Below are 16,357 nucleotides of genomic sequence, written 5' to 3' on the forward strand. Positions count from 1 at the left end.
AAGAGCCACAGGAATACGTCAGCAGCCAACTGCTCCCAGCGCCGACCCTGCTCCCAGCGCCTCCCCCACACCGGCAGCCCTGCTGATCAGCACCTCCCGCTCCCTCCCTGCACCTCCCGATCAGCTGTTTCGTGGCATGCAGGAGGCTCGAGGAGTGAGGGCATGGCAGGCTCAGGGGAGGGGGCGGGAAGGGGTGGAGTGGGGACAGGGCCTGTGGCAGAGCCAGGGGTTGAGCAGTGAGCACCCCCCGGCACATTGGAAAGTTGGCGCCTGTAGCTCCAGCCCTGGAGTCGGTGCCTATACAAGGAGCCGCATATTAACGTCTGAAGAGCCACATGTGGCTCCGGGGCTACAGGTTGGCCACCTAGGGACTCTGATAGAGACTGATCATCCGTCTATTGAATCTTTAAACCAGGGACACCGAATTCTCTATGAAATGTTCTAGGATAATTTAAAAATTCGGAGGAAAGGAAATCCTTCTCCATAGCTTTTAGGAATAATTTATAGAGGAAGCTTTTAATTTTTATAGAACCCTATTGACATAGGCAGGGCTGACAAGGGAGGGGAGGGGGAAAGCCAGTGCAAATTACCAGGGCCTGGTGGTCCGGAAGGGGGCCCAGGGCCCGGCTTTCCCCCCCTCTCATCACCTTACCGGGGCCCAGCGGTCCAGAAGGGGGCCCGGCTTCCCCCCCCCCCGTCGGCCCTGTTTAGCCGGTCCGCCCTTGCTGGGGGCCCCGAACCCGCTCTCGGCGGCCCCGGGCATAGGCCCTGATTCAGCAAAGCACTTAGGGACTAACTACATGCTTAAGACTCTGTGCTTAAGAGCCCTGCTGAATCAGGGTCTGAGTTCCTATTGAAGTCAATAGGCTTTTTAAAATTATCCCTTCCAGATGCTTTAGTTCCTGCTGCCTCTGTTGTTTTTTGAGCGTTGCCCCTATGCTCATGCCCAAGGCGTGAGAAACACAATAGAGAAACTCTTTGTATCTCACCAACTTCGTATTGCCGGCACACAGCAATATTTGTGAAAGGCAGAGGGACGATTAAGAGACTGTATGGGGTTTTATTGTACAACCGGTGAATTTCAGACATGTAATCAAAACAAGCGCGCACACAAAAAATTTTACCTGAACTGTAAAGCCAGTAGGAATAACAGAGCAAACCCAGTGGTATGCAGTAAAAAGGTTTTTGGCAGGCTCCGGCAGCCAGAATCGGGAACACTGCTATGCCTGTAAAGACTCAGGGATTTTGGCTGGAGTTACTGTTTCATAAAAATGAGGTATGACTGAATAACATAATTTTTAAAGGAGTTAATGTTTTAGATTTTTTTCAAGTTATAGACAAGCCATGCCTTAAATCTTCTGAGTAATATAGCTGCCAAAAGCATTAATCCGATTCTACAAGAGAGATTTATGAGTGTTTATCTGTGGAGCAGAGGGTGGCGCACCGGGCTGGCTGTCACGACATCGGTTTCAATTTTGCATCTGTCCCTGTCTCATTTGGGTCATCTTGGGTGAGTCACATTCCCTGTCTGTGCCTCATTTTTCCCATCTGTAAAATGGGGCTAGTGCAGCTTTGCTGACTACGTAAAGCAGTATGAGACCTAAAAACGAAAACTGTGTGCGTGAAGAAGGATTATTTATGTAGTCAGATTTCCCCTCAAATGTAACCAGACCTAAACCTCATGCAACTCCAAAAAATGTATGTATGTTTAGACCGATCACACATCTGGTTGATGAACCATTTTCATGCTCCTTTTCTGTTGTTGTTTGTGGACATTAATGCCTGGATGTTTGCAGAATGGCTGCCCACTCAATGCCCATATTGCTATGGGAATGGGAGATTCCACGGCTAGCTCTTTCAAAGTGAAGGATCCCCATTTTACAAGTGGGGAAACTGAGGCACGGGAGGATGAAATGACTTCCCAAGATCACCCAGAAGGCCCATGGCTGAGCCGGGTCTTCAGAGTTCCAGTCTAGTGCTCTATCCACTAGGTTTCCTAATGAAAGGCTCAGCAAAATAGGTGTCATTTAGTGCCAACAGATAAGCCAGTTTTGTGAGACAAGAAAAAGGCCATTCTAAGTTCATATGGGGCAGATTCTCCCTCCCAGCCTCTTTCCCCAGTGGGGCTGCATGAGCTGCCGAGGGTAGACTTGCTCCCCTGGCTTTTTTTTTACTTTTCACCCCCTTACTAAATTCCCCCCAGTGTTCCTCTAATACACAATGCCTGCTCCAATAGGTTTGCCTGGTAGGTCTTCAGATAATGCTTTTCCCCAGCATCACAGACTGGTGACTAAACTCTGCCCTGTTCTGCAGGACTGCTCTAGAGAGGGAAGAGGGGGAGCCAGGATTCTGATCTCGTCACTAGGTTGGGGAACCGGTTACCATGCTGGACGGTGGGCTGTGTCCCCCGAAGGTCTGCTTATCTGGGGTCAGACACAAGAAGCCATACATGCTATTACCTGTAGCATGTTGCAACCCTACTTAGCACATGTGCCAGACAACGTGGTATGGATGCCATCCAGGGCTCTTTTTGCCCTGAGCTGTGTAGCCTGCACCATTCTACCTTGGCTCCTACCCATAACAGCAAGATTTCACCCTAGATTCAGAAGGTTTGGAGTAGTTACTTGGGTTGGAAAGCAACACCACATAAATGGGCTTGGAAGGATTAGTTTTTCATTGGTCAATTTCACTGTGTACACTCACACCGATGACACACTATTTCCAATGATAATCATGGAAATTTACAGATAAACAAAAATGCTGCTTGAAAACTCCGTTTGATGTAAGGTTATTTACTTTGTAGACTTTGACATGTGAGGTTGACAGTTTGCGTTTTAATGGTTAAAGCTTTAACTGTTTGAATCTCACCATCTACTGGCATTAAATAATGTTTTAATCCCCCCTCCTCCATAATTTCCCACGAATTTAAATGGATACAAATAAAAAAAGCATAAACATCAACATTGTCCGTCAAAATTACAGAAAAATCAAATTCTGCCAAGTCTACACGTATATCCTGGGTCAGAGCCTGCATTTCTTAAGCACTCAAGTCAGGGAGAGCTTTGAATGCAAGAAACAGGCTCACCCAGTACTGGATTTAGCTATATTCTTTTGCCTTAAAATTCCATCTGCCTTCCAGCGGGTTTCTTTCCCTGCAGGGTGAATTTCAGGGTGGAATAACATTGATTTTCTGTACAATATGACCCTCTCCATCCTGCAATACATGGAGAAATGTTAAGGGCTATAAAATAGAACCCAACTCCAATACGATCCAGCGCTCTCTGAGCAACAAGCGACTTTCCTTATCCACCCTTTTTATTCTCCCATGCCTGAGCAGTGCTGAAATATCTTGTCCCTAGGGTAGCAGTGTTGGCTTGCACAGAAGTGCTGGTTGACTGGCTGCATTCCAGCAAGTCTGATGCTGCAAGAAGCACATTGGCAGACAGACAACGGGTGGCAGGGGGGAAAGAAGTGGAAAAAAGGGAAAATTGGCTACACGTATAGGATCTGTGGGGATTGGAAGTGAGAGTTCAGCTTGGGTGCAATGGAAGAGGGGAAACACCTGCTCCCTAGCCTGATGGTAAACTCAAACCTTCAGCATTGTTTAAAAGGCTGCGTGAAATACTCTCCCTGGTTTGGTGCTTTATTCATAGTTCTGAATTCAGCCCACGTTTATCAGATAGGACCTGTGGCTGCACTCAGTAACACCAATGGCAAAACTCCCTTGACTTTAATGGAACCAGAGCAAGCCCTTCGACCATTTACCAGCTAGTCTGAGGTCCTGCCTCATATCAGACACTCTGCTGTAAAACAAACTTACTGTGCAAAGTCTCATATTGCCCCACCATATAAAGCCAAGCCTCATTCTTTTCCTAGTGTTTGGGTGCAAGAACAATAAAACAAAATTCAGCACAAACTTCCTCCCAGGCCTTGCCTACTCCTATGGTTCCTTGGGTGCTTAGCCCACATACTAGATTCTCTCTTCCAAGGCAGCCATACCTTTCTCCCTTATATCCAGAGGCTACTTGCCTCACTGAATCTCTTAATAGGAGGGTGGGGTGTATCCAGCATGTACTGCCAACCAGTAAACTCTGTAAACACCACTTCAACAGGGAAGATCAACAAAGATGAATGCCATGGAGCCACTTGCAGAACTTTCTCTGCAAAGCACCCTTTGCCATTGCAATGTGCTCCATTCCGCAGCCTTCAGAGAACTCTGCAATTGTTTGGTTACATTTTGCTTTTGTTTTGCTCCTGGAAATGTGATGGTTTGCAGTCTTAGCAGCAGATTTTTGTGTTGCCTCGTTCAAGCAGTGCTACGCTGTATGTTTAGAATGCTTCGGATCGCAGCAATCGGAAGCCGAGGCAATAGCAGCAATAGAAATTACTAAAATAAGCTGCATTGGGTAACTGTTCCCTACGGAGAAGGCAACCTTGAGTTGTAGGAGAAATACCAGATAGAGATTTCCAGCCTAGATGCAAAGTTTATATACGTTAAGAAATGTATTTAGCAACACCAGCTGAAACACAGCTTTCAGTTGTACAAGCCAAGATTTTTTCCCAAGTGATGGGTAATTTGGGGTGCCTCGGTTTTTAGTTGGGCAACTTGAGATGTCTTAAAGGGGCCTAATTTTCAGAAAGTGCTGAGCACCCACCTTCTGAAAACCAGACCCTTTAAAATGCCTCAAATTGGGGGCCCCAAAACGGAGGCATCTAAAATCTCAAGTCACTTGGGAAAACCTTGGCCAGAGTTCACATGCTGTCGCAGTGCCGAGGCTGGGTGTTGTGTATTATCTACACATGTGTAAAATAATTGTTCTCTTCTTCATTGTGCATTTCCATTTCATAAGGAGACATGGGGACAAATTCTGTTCCCAGTTACCCACAGTGTAATTAACACCATTGACCGAGAATAGAATTTGGTCCATATAGTACCAGGATCGTAGCTGGTTGCATCCAAAATTATTATGGATGGTCATTTGTATTGTGGTAGGGCTTAGGAACCCCCGTGATGGACCAGTAACCCCTTTGTGCTAGGTGCTGTACAAACACAGACAAAAGAGATGATCCCTGCTCCAAGGATCTTATCTAAGTATAGGACAAGAGACAACAGATGGGAAGAACAAGGAAACAGTGAGACCATACTGGTCAGCATGACGGGCGGTCATCTCCGTGCACCAGCTGCCTAGCAACCTAAAGTGTTGTCACTTAGTAGTACCCTAAGGAACAATATAATAATTCGGAAGAAAGTAGGATCATAAAAGGCAACTTGGTTCAACCTTTTGGATGCTCACGTTGTACAGGATTGCACTTTACTTTGGTGAACTGAGCACTAGAGGGCGCAAAGGGTATAACTTTGGTTCACTTGTTCTTTTAAGACCATCCATCTACTCCATTGGGGAAATCTTAGCTCCGTTAGATTCATTTGGTATGGATGTTCATTCCTGGTTTTAAGCCAGCTGCTACCTGACTGGAGAGGAGATATCCTCCACCCGGCACCTCAGTGCCATGTATCACATTTAATAAGGTCTTTGGGGTAAGTACTGATCTTTTGGTCTGGTCTCTACTGTGCCTGGCGCAATGGGGCCCTGATCCCTGACTGGGGCCCCTTCAACCCCAGCAATGCAAGCAGTAAATGTTGTGCGATTGTGTAGAAAGCTTAGGTGCCTTATTACGATCACTCATCATTTGTATTGCGATAGCGCCTAGGAGGCCACTTACAGCCACTATGTCTTTCCATCCACACAAGTCACCTGGCAGCATTGTGACTTTTCCAGGAAAAGAAAGCTCGGCCCATAAATCTGCCCACTGAAAAGCCTCGAGGACAGGACCGGCAATGCAAGAAATAGCCAACCAGACAAATATTTGGACAGTTTGGAAGCCCTGTGACGAGTACTCTGCTGTATCGGGTGATACGCCCAGGTGTGGTTTCTTGGTCTCATCTTTCCCCAGCCCTATGCTGGCACCAGGAGTGGTACTGTACAGGCAGCATCTTTGGCTCGTTCTGTGTGGGAGTGGTTGTGACATGTCTCTTGCTCCTGGAGGGTGAAAAAAGTGCTTGTGCCTTATTGTAAACCACTCCCGCCCGTGTCGTACTCAAAGTTGAACCAATAAAGCCAAAATGAAATCTTCCAGCCTTATCGAAACAATTTGTTTTGATGATTCTTGTTGCAAAATGTTAATGAAATCAACACTCTGATTTCATTGAATCAGAATTTTCTGACGGAAATATGTTTGCTGGAGAGCTCGCTGACTGTTACTTCCTGTCCCAAAGATGTGTGCCACAAACTCAATGCCTGTTTAAGGCACTCACATGGTTTCCAGCCAAATTGCCCCTAGATGGACTCAGAACACGACCCAGGTTTGGCAACAGGTTCACATGCTTCAGCAATCGACCCCCAGAAAAATGAAATTGTCTGATTATTACTATTTTTTTTTCTTTGGAGGCGACCAGCACAGAGCAAAGCTGTGATTTCACTTTTTAAAAATTCGCATGTAAGCAGCTGATTTAGGGCATCAATTCTCAACTAGAGTGGACCATGCCCAGAGGATGCACCAAAACCCCATATGAACCACCTCCCATTCTCCTGATGCAGGTTTTTTCAGCCTCCTCTAACCGTGTCCTCCATCAGAGGTCTTAGATTGGGAGGAAAAGGAACTGGTACTTCCTCATGTCCTGACCACAAACAACTTCTGCCCATGTAAGTCATGAAAATGAGATGCCACTCCCATTAGTCTGTGCGGAAGTTTCAAATATAATCCTGCATACTGACTGGGTTCCTTGAGCGGGGCTCCATCTTGGGTTAAAAAAAAACCAAAAGTAGTGATCCAAATGCCTCCTGTCTTTGGCACCAGAATGAGATGTGCTCTGTGACCCTCCTTTTTTTTTTTCCACATGAGGAAAGAAACCACTGACAGTGCTGAGTTACCATCACTGGGCGTCTGACCTAAGCGCTCACGCAGATGAAGGGGGCCATTCACACCTCCCCATGCTATAGTTCCAGGCTCCCTGAAGACTCCTCTCGTGGTTTACCCTTGGCTCACTTTTTTAGAGGTGTTCTTTGTGACCACAATAGCTGGAAGCTCATTTTTCTTAAAAACAAAAGCCGAGCGTCTGGAGAACAGAACAGCAGCTTGAGCGAGAAGCTGGTATATAGCCCTGCTGAATCCCGGTTGAACCCGAACCCTGCTCTGACGTCAGGAGTGTCCAGTAAACCTGCACGTTGATCTCATGTTGCTCTTTATATGGTGATGGGTGCAAAGGCTAAGTAGGCAGCGCGGCTGACAGGAGCTATTTGTAAATGACGGTATGTGGGATTCCCGTCATAGTAGTAATCCCTGGTTTATGGTTTCCCGAGGGAAGCAGTAACTGAGTGAGGGTGTGTCTCGCGGTCTGGAGTGGCTCATGAGTGAGAATACCAACCTCAGGGCAGACTGTTAAGAAGCAGGGCAGAAACCCCAAACTGGCTGTGTGTTCTATACTTAGATTTCACCAGCCGAATAATGAGTGTAAACTCCCCCCTTACTATTAAGCCTGAAGATGGAGTCCCAGACCGTCCTCGTGGGCATTCCAATCTGTCTTGCCACCCAGGCAAGCATGACTCTGTGATAGATGGTCACTTTGCAGCAAAAATCACAACAATATTCAGGTTACACCCAGTCTCAAGGGACCAGTCACTTACCCCAGGTGCATTGGACTCAGAATTCGAACCCAAGACAACACCAGCAGCCAATCCTGTAACAAACTAACTAAAGATATATTAACAGAGAAAAGAAATGAGTTATTTACCAGGTTAACCGGAAACACACCCACACATATGAGTACAGTCTAAGATTTGAAAAGGTAAATGTCTAGAATAAGTAGTTCTATATGTCCTTTAGGGTCTGACCCATGCCAAGCAGCATAGGAAATCTCTTGTTTATGTTTAGGAATCTTTTCCCCATACCATCCAGACAGCATAAAGAGACCTCAGTTCCTTCTGGTCAGGCATTTTTTTACTCCTTTCACACCAGAATCCAGGCTGATGGGATGAGTTCATGCACAGGTTTCCCCTTCCTCGAGTTAGGAATGCAATCAACAAGGTCTTAGTCCTTTAAGGCAACACAATGCCTCGTATGCCTTCAATGGGCCATCTTGTGTGCAGGACAAGCACTCTCCGTTAATTAATGCTGCTTTTCCTGTTTGGGGAGTTACACAATTAGAGCTTTACAATGCCAACACACAGCCCAACTTTATGCCCTGGGATACAAATATTATAAGTCGGATTAATACATGCAGCATCCAAGAGACATTTCATAAATTCTAAACGTGTTCTTATAACACTACTATCTATTTTAACTACTCTAGCCCACGGGTGAGCCAGACAGGTTTCCAGCTGTGCATTTGTCAGTGTTCAGTGGGGCACCTGGTCTGCCAGTGTCACAGGGTGTACTAGAGAGACAGGTGTACCCTGGACAATATGGCTTCATATCCTTTCAGAAGGTGGAAATCCTATTTTCTGTGGCATTATCAGCCGTGGATATGCAATAATGATGTCCCTTGAGTGATCGCCTGAGTTCGGCGATGATGGGAAGTGCCATTTTAAGGGGGTGACAGTAGGAGCAGAAGAAGCCATGGTGGAAAGGCTTGGAATAAAAGAAGCTAATTCCCTAGCAACAGAAGTAAGGGAAATACGGCCAGATCAGTAGTCCAACTGGCGGCACGCCACACTGCCGTGCAAGAGATCTGGATTGCCTGTCTAATGCAATTTATTGGCTTTTTCCTTTAAACCATCAAGCACAGTCACCTTTTATGGACTTTACCAGACTCCAGAAGCGATATCGAAAGTCCAGCTTGTAAAAAGGCTTCAGCCAAGGTTTTAGTTTTGACTTTAACCTTTCAGAATAACTTTTGCTCTTTGGTCACGTAAACCTCGCTGTGTTCCAGAAACCCACCAAAGATGACTCTGCCTGCTTCCCTGTGTTGCGGAAGGATACTAGCGAGTACAGTAAAGGGGTGGCTGCCCTGAGCAGTTGCTTATTAAAATACATATAGGAGAGAAATATCAGGGAAAAAGTCTCTGCTTGCTTTGTTCTTTATCCTTAAGCGAGGTGAGGTTTGTTGCAAGGTAGAGTCATGAAAATCAAAGTGACCCTGTATGTCAATGGGAATGCCAGGAGCTCAGCAGCTCTGAAAATCCAGCCACTGACGTCTCTGTAGGATCTCAATCCCACTTGTGTTTCTTCAGGAGATCAGCATTCTTCTGTCCATCAAGTTGGTTTATCCATCTATCCCTTCTTCTCTAACTCTCTTGCCTCTTGTTGGCCTGATTCTCCCTAGATTGACTTGAATGTGGCTGGTGAAAATGTTTGTGTGCCACTCTGTGCTGTTACCATTGTATGTGTGTCGGTATTTGATTCAGATAATACGTATTTTAAAAAACACACAATCAGGTTTGCAATGGTCTGGTATGCTTCTCAGTTCAGAGGTTAGTCAAGGAGCTCTACCAGCCAAGGGAAGAAACACGGGTTTGATTTCCAGTCTAGTGTCCCTTGCTGCACAGGGTGGGAATGCTGTGAATTGGAGGGGCTACACGTCACCCCCAGACGGCCCTTTTAGCTGATCAAGGAGCACGTAATCCTTCTTGAGACACCCCTCTGCACTCTTGACGATGACCTTGGAACTGCCAAAGATGACATTTTCCCAGGAGAACCCATACTTGGTTTTACACTGAGTTGCGAGCAGGCAATGGCAGGAGTTTGGGAGCATCGTGGAGGCTGTGTGGATACCCTTACACTGCAAAAGTTGATCAGTGAAGCTTAGTTTCTATATCTCACTGCTGGCTCTGGCTCTTCACTTGGATATAAAGACCTATCCACTAAGCAAGGATATAATGGAGCAGCGTTGATGGACTTTGAGTGTTGTCTCAAGCAGATCCTCTCAACTACAGCATTGTGGCCATAATGCAGGAGTAGAAGGGCTATAGTGGCATTCGTTTTTTATACCTTTAGCTAATTGCTCTTTAAATGCCATCTTGGCCTTCCTAACATCTTTCTTACATATTGCCTGTTCTCCTTTGTGTTCCTTTTTAGTGGCTTGGATTTTCATCTTCTGAAGGATATTTCTTTGGCTCAGAAACTCTTGAGTTTGTTTGCCACTTAGCCATGTGGTTTATTTCTTATCTTCCTTTCTTTAAAGGTGTGCATGCCTGCTGGGAATCGCGTCCTGTATCTTTCAAAAGTATCCATGCCAAATCAATAGATTCACTTCTTTACTCTTGATTTTTAGGGCTTTCTTGACTAACTTCCTCCTTGTTTGGAAATTCCCTGTTTTAAAATGTAATGTTACTGTGCAATCTCCCCAGGGATGTTGAACTGAATTATTGTCATCTCTATTTAATGTTCAACTATCATTAATCCTGAGAGGTCAACGCCAGGTTTTACTTAGGACTAAGTTGATTTAGCTTCTCTAAGCTTGATAACTAGTGCTAAAGAAATAATACATCCTGTTTCCTTATTGGGGAAAACATTTACCGTAAATATGGATTTCCTTCTCTTTATTGTTCTTCCATGGTGTTAAAGGCCAAAAGGAAGATCATTTGACCGAACTGGTCTCTCTCACTTTGCAGATCGACTCGATCTTACGTTTCCCGCTTTGCTGCGCCACCATTAGGAGGTGAAGAACCTCTTTAGAAGCGAATGAAGCTGCAGAGAGCTGCAAAATCTTGAGCCTGCCTTGCACTCCAAGGAGTGCAGCGCAGTCCTGCACAGCGGCGGCTTCGGCCCAGCTTTGCGACCCAACGAGAAGATGATAGCTGTGGTGCATGTAGCTAAGTTTACTGCCTGCGCTGTAGTGGTGTCTCCGTGTTAGCTCTGGAGAAAGGTGGCACCAGCAGCTCAGCGATGGAAGATGGAAATTCTTTTTTGGGGGGGACCAGTTGCTCTTGGGAATTTAACCAGAAGTAGCTTGGGAAGGATTTATATCTAAGCCCATGAATGGCTTGGGGCAGGTTTGGAACAGATGAAAAGCTACTGGGAAAAAATATTAGCCGATTGTTTAGTACCCATGGAGTGCATAGGAGTAAAGAAGCTTGATACTCAGTGGATCACACCCTTGGGCTGGGGCATTTCAAAGAATTGCTTCAGTACACACATCAGTCACTGGACTGGGAGTGTCTTCAGGGTACAAAGAACAACTTGGCTTGTTTTTGTTTTTTTTTTAATGTGCTGTTGAAATCATTTCCTGTCTCCATTTCTGGTCTCATTTCCTCCTACTCCCCAATTTACACCTTACATTCCTCTCTCAACACTGCTACCTTTGTCTCCTTCTCCCTCTCTTGGCTTTACACCTGTTTTCGTGCTGGGGCGGTGCAACCAGGTGGGCAGGCAGGACTTGCACCCCTGCAATGGAAAACTGGGGCAGGGGGAGATTATGTGTCTGCCCCTGCAATATCTCATTAAGGTGAGAATGGGATCTGGCTATGTTCTGGCCTCGTGCTCATTTGCAGGGGGAGAAGGTCTTTTTTGTAAATTCCACTTGCCACCTATCTGCATCTTTAGGTGCCCAAATCTGGCCCTTCGCTGTTAACAAAGGAAAGAATCAGATTCCTGCAGGACTTGGCTACATGAGTCAGCCCTCTAATCTGAAGGGAAATATGTCTGGCTACATTAATTACCCGTTTGCTTTATTTGTTGAGTGGCTGTTGTCTAGTGTAGTCTGGTGTTCTTAAGGCTTGCTTATATTGGTCTATTGTAATATTATGACTCTTTCTGCAGTCCCAATCCATTGCATCTGAGGAGCTCAGAAATTCACAGGGGAAAGAAAAGAAGCCTCACAACGCTCTGAGGAGAATAATTCCCTCCACTGCAGGGACCCCTCGATGAAATTCTGTGGGCTGTGCTGAGCAGGAGGGCAGACAGGATGATCCTAATAATCCCTTCAACCCTGAACATCTATGTATTCTGCCTACATGCACATAGAGAGACATGGTGGGGAAGGGAATACTTTTATTGGACCAACATCTGTTGAGGAAAGGGGGAGATGCTTGTATAAGTTCCAGAGCTTTCACCTGCAGAGGTTGGTCCAATAACCTCACCCACTGTGTGTCTCTAATATCCTGGGACCAACACGACCGTAAAAACACTACTGTGACGACGTAAAGTGAGGCACAGAGAACTGAAGTGACTTGCCCAATGCCATGCTGCTCGTCAGTGGCTAGGTCATCCCTGGAATCCTGACTCCCAGTCCCCTGCTCTAACCACTAGACTGCCCTTCTAAAACTATACTTACATAAGAAGGATGGACTTGGGTTTATGCTAATTCTGGCTTGAGAATTGTGTGCGACACTGCTTTATTCATGTGTTTAATGGGGGGATGCTGTTTTGTGCTCCCTCTTTGAAATGTACAGTAGGCTGTACATTCCCAGATTTAAGTCTTCAACAGGGCCTCCCGGGGGGCGGGAGTGGGAGGCAATTTGCCCCAGGCCCCGCAGGGGCCCCCACGAGAATATAGTATTCTATAGTATTGCAACTTTTTTTATGGAAGGGGCCCCCGAAATTGCTTTGCCCCAGGCCCCCTGAATCCTCTGGGCAGCGCTGGTCTTCAAGCATTGTTGGAATGCCCATGTTTGAGCCTGGTGGTCTCCATTGGATTTAAGAGGCCCTTGAGGTTTTGTGGTTTGATTAGTGTGCTGTTTTCATAAACTTTTTAGTTTTGTTCAATTTAAAAATTGTAACAATGACCCTGTTGCTCATCTTCCCCTATCGTTTATGAGCTGAACGTTGGTATTGCCTAGTTTGTTCACAGGAAGTGGCAGTTGTCACCACTGCGTTTCATTTGCCAGCATGTTGCCCATTCATCTAGTTGGGTGAGATTCCCCTGAAGCTCCCCGTAGTCTTCCCTAGTCTTGAAAAATCTCAATAATTTTGTGGCATTTGCAAATGCTGCCACCTTACTTCTCATTCCCTTTTCCAGATCAGCGCAGATATTCTACAATACCAATCCTGATACATAGCCCTGTAGCATCCCACTGTTAACCTTTTGCCATGATGAAAATTGACCATTCATTCCTATTCTTTGTTTTCCGTCCACACAGGAATTTAATGTGGTTTAACTAATCCACTTCAAATTGACACCTTTAGCCAATCCAGTTTAATTTTTCCTGGATGTCGCTGTGTAGACAAGCCCTTAGAGAGTTTCTGATCCGTGATGGCACTTTGCTTCTCATGCCATGAGGGCTACAGAATTACTTCAGTATAACTACGTCACACAAGGGTGTGAAAAATCTCCATCCCGGAGTGACTTAGTTATACCAACCTAAGTGCCGTGTACACAGCACTATGCCAGAAGAAGAACTTCTCCCACTAATGTAGCTACTAACTCTAGCGGAGGTGGATTAATGTATGCCAGTGGGAGAGCTCGCTCCCATTGGCATAGAGCAGCAGTTCTCAACCAGGGGTCTGAGGCCCCATGGTGGGCTGCTAGCAGGTTTCAGGGGGTCCACCAAGCAGGGCCGGCATTAGACTCACTGCAGCTCAGGGCAGAAAGCCAAAGCCCCACCTCCACGAGCCTGAAGCTGGAGCCTGAGCAGATTAGCTATGTGGTGCCCCCTGTGGTGTGGGGCCCCAGGCAATTGCCCTGCTTGCTACCCCCTAATGCCAGCCATGGTTTTTATATGCAGAAAAACAGTTGTTGTGGCACAGGTGGGCCATGGAGTTTTTATAGCATGTTGGGGGTGGGGGGGAGGAGAGAGCTCAGAAAGGTTGAAAATCTCTTTGTAAAAGCATAACAGCAGTGCACCTGCATTGATGCAGCGTTTTAAGTGTAAACCTGCCCTAAGTTTCCTTAGTAGCCTCTTGTGAGGGACTTTCTCAAAGGCTTTTTGAAAGTGCAATTAAATTACATCAAACGCTTCACTTTGATCCACTAGTCTATTGACACATTCTAATAGATTAGCGAGGCACAATTTTCCTGTGCAGAAGCTGTGCTATCCTATCATGTGTTTTATAATGCTATATTTAATCATTGCTTCAGCCAGTTTTCCACAAGTCTATAATTTTCTGGCTCTCTCACACAGCCTTTGAAAAATACATGTGCCAATTTGCTACTCTCCAATCCTTTTGTAGACCGCTATTTTTAATGAGAGATCACATATATTTGTTAGCAGTTCAGCCACTTCATGTTGAAGTCCCTTCTTGCACGTATACCATATGGGCCGTGACTGGGGCCTGATCCAAAACCCACTGAAGTCAATGAGTCTCTTCCCATTGACTCAATGGGGTCTGGAGCTGAAATGTGGTGTTCTTCAATTTCTAAGTTCGTTCCACTGCATCTTCTTTTGACATCTCTATCTCTGAGAGTAGTAGAGCTGGTAAAAAATTCAATTTTTTTCCCCCCCAATGAAAAATGGCCTGTATTTTCAATGAACATTTTGTAATTTATTTTTTATTTTTTTTTTTTTGGTTGATTCAAAACATTCCAGTATTCTGGAAAAATCAGACAAAAACCGACACCTGAAAATTGGTGGGGGGGGGGTTGGCATTCAAAAACTGAAAAAAAAAAAAAACAATCCCTGCCAAAGCAGGTGGGATTAGAAGCAGCAGTTTAGAGGTTAAAGGTGCACTCTGCCATTGCTCATCCCCAGAGCCAGCCGGTGTAATGCGCCACATCAGATTGTGACAGATGACCAGGAAATCCCCCAAAGTGAAGAGCTGTGAGTGAAAATGAAGGTTGTGAAGCAAAAAAGGAATGGTCTGATTCCAGGGTGAGAGGATATTGTGTCCTCTAGAACTTTTGAAGCTTTTCCATTCCTGTCAGCAAGTTCTAAAACGCAGGCAGTGTTCAGAGATGCAGCAATAACATAAAATCCCTCCGCCAGCCGGCAAGGTTGGAATTCCCATCTGCGTACATTGCAGGCACAAATGCAGAAGTAACTGATGGAAAAAGGCAACCGCACGATTGATGATCTGGGCAGGCGTCTCCTCCATGCACAAGTGCATTGGGAAATGCACTGACTCACTGTGGCTTGGCTATCTCCATCCATCAGCAGCAGATAAGACTTAATAGCAGCAATATAGTGCCAAGAGGTAAATGAGCGGTCAGTTTCAATCTAGGCAAGGCTAACCTGTGCGCCGTTTGTGCCAGGAATTGCTTGTGGTGTTTGTGTGTGCTTGGCTGCAGATCACCACCCTATGCTCCTTGACACGGTTTCATCACATTTAGCCTGTCAAGGAGATGTCTGCTTAGGATTTCTCTGTCTGGAGTATGAGGAAAACTGGCATGGGCTAGAGAACACATACAAAATGAGGCTGCTTTCCATGTTTGGGGAGCCATTTGTTATGGGCAATGGGGGCAGTTGCTTTCCCTCAGACCTGGTTCCACCCCCCCTCCCCTGAGTGATTTACCCCATACGCCCCTAGAGATTTCCTAGGTCTACATGCTCCATTATGTAATCTGCTTTTTGCCCTCTCAGACTTTGGACCCAGTCATTAGGAAAAAAATAATTGCCTAGTGTCTCATTCGTGATGCTGTTTGGGACAGAGAACATTCTCTATGCTGACACATTTTCCCGCCTGCCCTCAGAAATTTTCTGAAATTCAAGCTGTACGACAGCTGTATTGTGAAGGAAGCTATCACCAGGGCCCCATGAGTAAGAAGGGAACTTTTCCCACAGATGGGGGCTTAGAAAGTTCGCAGACATACTCCCTGTGGAGTAAAGATGTAAAATGAATAAGGCACCCTGCACTGAGTCAGCGGTCACGGAACACTTCTTAAGTTTGACATGATGAGCAGAATTTCTCATCGGAGAGGGTGTCAAATCTGACTCAACAGATTTTAATCATACTTTCAAAAATGATACCCCTTACACCAAAATGGAATATCCTAGCACATAGGTAATTTAGGTTCAGGAATGACATAAGTGTCTGTGAAAAGAGGGGTTAGAATAGAAGCTGAATTTCAACCTTAAACACTTCCATTATGCTTTGCGTTTCTATAATGCTTTCTACCCAAAGATTTCAAAACAAAAGTAATGGTTTTAGCCCCACAATACAACCCCCACTCCATTAGTATGTACAAAAAAAAAATACTGGTAACCAGTGACTCTCCCCCCGATCAGAAAAATCCTATTAAAATTGAATAGGGTTGAAACCAATTCTATAACAACTGCTCCAAACCCTGTAAAGTTTAATAGGGAATGAAAGGTTTTCTGGAGGTTGGTTTACCATCCTATGGAATGCTATAGCAAGTATATAATTCTCTTATCATGGAGGCTGACTAGGACACCATAGTATTTCAGAAAACCTTTGTAGTTCACACCACATGAATTTTTGAGGTGGTGGTGGTGGGGAGAATGTGAAGTGAAAACTGCTATGTGAGGTC

Source organism: Trachemys scripta, chromosome 18, assembly GCF_013100865.1.
Source record: "Trachemys scripta elegans isolate TJP31775 chromosome 18, CAS_Tse_1.0, whole genome shotgun sequence".
Lineage (NCBI taxonomy): Eukaryota > Metazoa > Chordata > Testudines > Emydidae > Trachemys > Trachemys scripta.